The 7982-nt window shown below is 33.1% G+C and overlaps 1 long non-coding RNA gene across 1 annotated transcript; it reads left to right on the forward strand.

The window, feature by feature from the left end:
* Positions 1-521: 521 nt before the first annotated feature.
* Positions 522-7052, forward strand: LOC127880072 (uncharacterized). Its single transcript, XR_008049400.1, has 3 exons — positions 522-1032; positions 2392-2586; positions 4193-7052. It is a non-coding gene; the product is annotated as an uncharacterized LOC127880072 (long non-coding RNA).
* The last annotated feature ends 930 nt before the right edge of the window (positions 7053-7982 follow it).

The raw sequence follows: 7982 nt of genomic DNA on the forward strand, positions 1-7982 counted from the left end.
TATTGTTAGTAGCATTAATTTATTAACATGCATTGTGTCTTGAATAAAAATACAACAAATCTTCTGTCTTTAAAATTTGTTTTTATTGAAGCATGTTTATGTTTATGTGTCCATTTCAATATGTTATGCATATATAAACTGTTTTGTTAAGCTAAATAGATATAGGTGTTCTTGTTTTTTTTTTTAAACCGGCACTTACTTCTATATTGATATTAAGCTTTGTAACATGGTACGTAACTACATCCGCAGTTTAAAATTATCTTGTTATTATAATTATTTAAAACTATTCCAATTATATTGTTAATTTCATTCAATCGAATCAGTCAAAATACGAAAATCTGTGAACAGGTCCCTTTAAAGACACACACCTTGCCTCTGACTTTGAAATGAAATTCATGTTAATCAATACATATAAATGCAATTTGATAGTATGCAATATTGTCCGTAAATCTATAGCCTTGTTAGCAAGTAATTTATTATTTTTCAAACCGCACAGCTTTTAAAATCGAAAGTAGGATTTCTAGACGTATAAGTCCATTTCGACAATCGCGATTATTTTTAAGTTTTAAGGCGCAAAGAAAGGATTTATACCTTGTAACCACCAGATATATTCTAATTGGCATAGATAAAATATGTTTCTTATTTATACTTAAATTTACTATGCCAAATAAGGTGCGTGGCTTTAAGATAAATTTTAAACGAAAACTATAGCTCTATTTTAATTAAGCGCCGAGCGAAAGTCACCTGCTCTTCTCTTGACTTCAAAACAATGTTTGGATAGTGTTATCTGAAATCGACATGTTGTAGGCAACCAAATAGAAGCTTCCTCTTTCGATTTAGCAGCACGCAGTATGCAGGACATTCAAACGTGAACAAGAAGATGTTTCTTTTAATTTAAAAACGGCAAAGAAGAAAAGAAGAATGTCCAACCTCAAGGAACATTTTCTTCTTGTGGCTGCCATTGACTTTGGAACATCTTATTCGGGGTATGGCTATTCAACAAAGGAAGATTTTGAGTTAAACCCTCTGAAGGTAAGAAGTTATGAACGGTTATCTTATATTTCTTGCATTGACATTGTATTTAATGAATTATTCATATCAATCAAGTCTGTCTCACATTTTTATCAATTCATGTTTTGAATTAAAGTTTTTATTATCTATAGAACTGCCGAGAAAAAACTCCCACTAATAAAATGCATATTTAAAAGAATTTTGGCCATTCATGCTTATTCAGCGTGTTTTATTTTATAAATACAACTACCCTTATAAGCGATTTGTCAGTGTGGATAGACCATTATGCAACAAAAACCTGTATTGATAAAAAATGAAAGAAGGAACACCATATAAATACATGTCGCTATAGGTGCCAGGGTGTGTTAACTTTAATCTGAGTGATGACATTGTCAAAACCAAAGATATATATTCCGTTGTCGCAACATTCCATACCGTGGGAAAACTGTCTGATACAAGTTTGTTTCCATTAACAATGATGATTCATATAATAACCAATGAAATTAAGCTTCTCTTAAAAAAATGTTTGAATGATGTCTTTAGGCAACCATAATTGGAACGGATGATATCATAATTAAGACAAAAGCGACCTGATAACGGTAAACAGGTGTCGCATCGATTTATTGGTTTAATTCCCTTGCAGAATCGGATTTTTTACGTCCTTTTCCCTCACGGTCAGTCAAAAAGCAAAACGTATGTTAGTTAACCTTGATTCCGACTATTAAGTGGTGAATGAAACACAAGTTTATAAATACACATAAACAATTCTTCGTGTAAATGAACTTTGAATGTAAACGTTACGAAATGCATATTTCTCTGTACACACGCAGTTCAGTTTTTTTAATTTATTGCACTATTTAAAATGGAACATCACCAAAATAATTACTGAACCAGTATTTAACTATATTTTCATAGCATTTAAACTCAGTTATCTTACATATGGTCTCTCAGTATTCTTTAGCAAACAGGATGGCGCAGAATGCATTGGATTTTCGTTTATCCCGCATTTAATATTTATGTTTAACATTTCGAAAATATTTAACAGTGATTATAAATATATTCATATCGCAAAACACGGGGATATTTTTTGATTTCCACAAAATTTTATGCATTGCATACAGTGGCACAGATGTGACATGTTTTTCTTAATGTGGTGTCATACGTTTTGGGAACGACTAGGTAATTCCTGAGACCGATATAACTAATTCGTATTAGCTACCTCGTAGAAGTTAGTGACTTTGTCAGGGTAATACCATAAATAAAAAAAAAACAACAACACATGTCAAATATGTCCCACCGTAGGTACAACTTACAACGTTTTTATTTGTTTGTTCTGCTAGAATTGTAGTTTATTAACATTATATTTTGTTATTGTTGCAGATATATAGCAACACATGGATAGAAGGAAATTTAATGTCTTCGAAAACATCAACATGTGTGTTGTTTGACAAAGACAAAAACTTTCAAAAGTTTGGATTTGATGCTGAAGACCAATATGGCCTATTGGCTGCTACGGACGAGCATACAGAATATTATTTCTTTAGGAATTTCAAAATGGAACTTTTTAATCAAATGGTAATAACAATTTACATATTCAAAATAACCATTCTTTACAAATGTGTAAACACTAAACGAAACACGACATTATTTAAACGTACTGATGTTGGAAAAATGTAGCCTTTGGTTATTTGAAATAATCATATTATGCCTTATTGACTTTTAACCGGAGTAAGACAAGCTTTTGAAGTGAAAAGTAAATAATTAAACGTTGTTCATTTCGTAGATCGCCAATCGACTTTATTTATTCTTTGGATCGAAAAAAAACATCGTTACAGAACGAGACCTTTCCTTTCTTGAATTCGAGCGACTGCGATTCAACGAAGGACTAGTACAAACATAACAGCTTTGTCGCGATAACGATACATATTCGATCTGATAAGAATTGATACGATTATCCCGTTAAACGTGTAATACCTGATACTCAGAGTTGATCGTGTAAATCGTTGTTTTGAACCGTTCAAAAATGGTCCACTTTAAACAAGTTGGCAAGATTGACGTCAGGATCTGACAACATCTGATCTCATAGCATTATAATTGATACGAAGCGATACTTGATATTTTTCTTGACAGTCGCGGCAACGCACGATATTTTTCTTGACAGTCGCGGCGACGCACGATATTTTTCTTGACAGTCGCGGCGACGCACGATATATTTAACACGATATATCGCCCTTGTGTAGGTAGCCCAAAAGGCGATTTATCGTGTTAAATATATCGTGCGTCGCCGCGACTGTCAAGAAAAATATCATGCGTCGCCGCGACTCTCAAGAAAAATATCGTGCGTCGCCGCGACTGTCAAGAAAAATATCGTGCGTCGCCGCGACTGTCAAGAAAAATATAAAGTATCTCTTCTTGTGTCTAGTGTCGCTTTCAAAGGGCGACACTAGACACACGAAGCGATACACGATGTTTTACGCGACAGTCGCGGCGACGCACGATATTTTATTTTTCAAATATCGCCCATATTATCCGAATCTCGTGTATCGCGGTCTCATTTCAGACCGCGACACTAGACACACGAAGCGATACTCGATATTTTGCGCGACAGTCGCGGCGACGCACGATATTTGTACTGTTCAAATATCGCTGTAATAATATCGCCTGTCCACTGTCAGGTTTTCAAAAAAATCAGGGGAGACAAAAAGGGGATATTTTTACGTCATCAAGCATGTGCATCACGTCGAATATATATCTTTTGATATAATATTATTTTATAATAATGTTTATTTCTGATCAGCAATTAAAATGTATATGATTGATATAGCAAGCTTATCGCTTCTTATACTTCAATCTGGCCATAAATAAATATTTAATATTACATAAATATTTTATATAAACGTATATTTGATGATAGGAAAATCGCCTGGAATATATCGATTTTGAATATGAGACTGAGTTCCCATGTTTCATTGCTGCTGTTAATGAGTTCCAGATCAAGGCTGAGCACCTTAGTTCCAATGACAATCGTATTTCAGATTCCATATCAAGGTGGGATTTGGATTTGATTGGATCTGAGAAGGGAGTTTTTTATCAGGTCTCTCATGTCTCTCCTCTGGTGGATGTAACTGTCTCTGAAGAATTTTTTAGATTACAGGCTGACTGGTAGTTTAGTTTGTTTCAGAGTCACAGTTGGGAGTATTGAGACAGGACCTTACCAAATCCCTTAAGTCAGCTTTTGGTGATGGAACAAACCAGAATTTGAGAATACAGTGCGTGTCTTTTATTTTATTATGTGTATGTTAACTTAAAATGTTTAAGCTTTGTTTTTTACCGGCGTCCACTGCAACCTTACAGCTGTACTGTAAATTTCTTAGCAGATCATTTAAGTCAATTGATAGTACAAAGATTTATGTCAGTGGATAGAAAACAATGCATTTGTATGCAGGTTATAATATAGATCACATTAATGGTTATTTACTTAATTTATCAGTTAGGGGTTTATCTAGATTAAATCCTTGGACCGTGAAACGTGTTGAACCTATGACGCTAAAGGTTTTATGACATATATTTGTCATTTTAGATTTTTCCAACCCGGAAAATATTGTTTATTGGTGTTGATATCTATTCGCATTTTTCTCATGTGCCAGAAAGTATAATCTAGTTCCAACTTCATCATCTGATATTGAATCGGGGAAATATTGAAGCACAGAGAGTATTCAGTGTCATGAAAATTACATTTTAGTACATTTAGCACTGGTCAAAGGCTATTCAGTTTGGTGAAAGGGAGATTATTACTCATTTACGGAGATTAGAAGATAAAAGGTTATGTCCCGTGTCAGCGTATGAGCCCTTATTGGCTTTAAAGTTACACCATTACAGACATGTATTTTTCACTTTACCTAACGGCTCGGTCATTTCATAATATTTGTTTCAAAAAAAATTAAGAGAATGTATTACTGAAATAGGTTTAGATGCCGGTAAGTTTTCAACACACTCTTTTAGACGGAGTTTTACAACATTAGCACATAGAATGGATATTCCTCATTCACTTGTTTTTAATGTTATTACAAGGGTGGTATTTAATATCATATCGGATTCCATCGCCAAGGATGTTGGTGGAATATGGCACGCAAATATCATTCCATTCCCGGGTATCAACATATCTCGTTTATCAGCCAGAATAGAGGAGTCACCTTCACTTGTGAGTAAGCCGTTCACACTCATTCATGTTGGTACGAACGATATAACCACGAGAAACCAGAGTGAATCATACTCAGTTGATGAAATCATTAGTTTGTACAGCAACTTGATAACTTTAATCAGACGTATTTATCCTAACACACATATTGTATTTTCTTCCATTTTACCACGTCCTTGTGACTATAGGATTACTAAAGATAAAGTTAAACAGGTTAATGCCCTCTTGGAAAACAAATGTAAAGAGAGACAATGTCAGTTCTTACATAGTTACAGGTCTTTTTTCAAATTCGGAAGACCTGATCGTTCAGTTTTCGCGGTCCGAGATGGAGGATTACATATCAATTTAGAGGGTACTCGTTTGTTAAGAAATTTTTTAATTAGGGCTGTCTCACTTTTGTAAAAAGGTAGAAATTAATATGTGAAATTGCCAACACGTAGCACAAAAAGTTATCATTCTTATACTACTTATTTTATGTTAGGATTGAGTTACAATAGGATTTATTTACAAAGTGCGAGTGGTTTATATAGTGATATTGCTATTTGGATGCATTACATCACTTTTATTTATAATAACTGCGTTATTATAAAAGTCTGTTTAAAGGTTTGGATTTCGGTGGACGTATTGATGCCAAATTTTAAGGTTGTTTGTTCCCTAGCGTCTTGAAGGGAGTAAAGGTTATTGCTTCAGATCTTCGCACTTGTGATTACAGCATCATTAAGCCATTCTGGTGATTTCATCCTTGAGAAGAAGGCATCATTACTATTTCAAAGGTTAAATACTTGTGGTGATGTTATATACTGACGACACTCTGGTCTTTTTAAGTCCTTTGACTTTTGGTATCACTACGTTTATTGATGTTCAACTCTCAATTGTTATGTGGAATACTTTGCATTGTGACATACATGATTTAATATATATTGCAGTTTTCAAGTGATGTACAACAGTTTTGTATGTGATAATTTATTTATAAATGTGTTTTGTTCGCATTGTACGGTCATTTAATTAGCTTGCATGTACTTTGTGTTTTATTTTGCTTTTGTTTTGTTTGGAGGTTACTGGCGGAATTGAGTTATTCAAGCTATTGGGCTTAATTATTAATTTGATCAAATTGATTCCATGTGAAATTATGGTCATTTGCATGGACTGTCTTGTATATTTGTGATTGCAAGTTCTATTGACCTTTGATTATAATGATCGTGTCAGACATTCAGACCTAATACATATTCTCTTTTATGTAGTTTATGTTCATGGTTTTATTTGAGTCTCGAGGATATGAGATAATTTTAAGCATTTTCTCTAAAAAATATATTGATTATTGATTACAGCCGCGAGTTAGTCCCATCATGCTTGACCACTCATGTATTAATGTATTCATACGCTAGTTTATAAACAGCTGATTCGCGCGTTTTTGGTCTTAGTATTGTTTTACACGATCGATCTATTATTGATCAGAAAATTTTGCCACACCCACCCACCCCTTTTTGATGTGTGTTTGTATATTTCTGCTTTATATGTTTTATATGTTAATTAGTAGGTATAGTTTGCTAAATGTTTTGTTTATTATGTATATTGGTATGTGTATAGTTGTACATGCATAATTGGTGTGGATAATGATAGCCGTTATTGTTACCTCACGTCCTGTTTTAGGTTGTGTAAGCAGGAGTTGATCGGCGGAATTGAGTTATTTAAGCTACTGTGCTTAATTATTTATTTGATTCCATTTGAAATTATGGTCATTTGTATGGACAGTCTTGTATATTTGTGATTGCAAGTTCTATTGACCTTTGATTATAATTATATTGTCACACATTCGGACCGAATAAATAATCTCTTTAATGTAGTTTATGTTCTTGGTTTTATTTTAGTCTCGAGGATATGAGATAATTGACTTATATTTATTGAACAAATATATGCAGCGGCAACATTGAATGCCTATCGAATTGTACGAATGTTTACAATTTAGGAAATGCAAACTTACTGCATTGTTCAACCAAAACTCAATTACTGTTTCATTTTCTGAAGATTTAAATTTACACAATTGTTTTCATAAAGTTGTTAAAATAAACTGATAAGAATATTCATAACATACACTCTGAACATTTTGCAAAATTTTGGTTATTTTATGTTCTAATCAGAATTTAGTGCGCGTTTACATTATAAAATATGTATTTTATGTACCCGGTATATATAATCGGTAAGAATATCAAAAGCGATGCTGGCAGGGTGGCTCAAGTCGATTATAACTTATATTTTACTATTTGCTCAAGATCGCATGTCTGTGGTATAGAGTGGCACATTTCTGCATTTCTAATAAGTTGGCGAAAAAGTATTAGCAAGATTATTGAAGCTTCTATTAAGCCTCTCCTTTTTAATGATTGTGAAAAACTAGTATCGCTCGTTCTAAACGACCCGGGTGCCGTAAATTAATTAGTGATTTTTTCTATTAATAGCGCGCGGTAGCGTTGTTCTGATAACTGTATTATAACCAATGCGTTTATCACGAATCAATTAGCGTAAATCGAATCATTTAAACAACAATTTCAATAAAGGGAGCATTTTAAATGCAAAATCTCTTTAATAATTGATTTTGTATTTGCGATTGGAATTTATCAGAACTTAGGGCATTACAGAACTTTTCTATTTACAACTTCAGTAGATGCTATTTTATATTTAAACATTTTTAAAGTGTTTTGTTTAAAAATCACATCTTTTTGCATATAAAATGTTAAGTAACAATCCCTAATAATACGCCGAAATTATATTCATTTTA

Source organism: Dreissena polymorpha, chromosome 4, assembly GCF_020536995.1.
Source record: "Dreissena polymorpha isolate Duluth1 chromosome 4, UMN_Dpol_1.0, whole genome shotgun sequence".
Taxonomy (NCBI): domain Eukaryota; kingdom Metazoa; phylum Mollusca; class Bivalvia; order Myida; family Dreissenidae; genus Dreissena; species Dreissena polymorpha.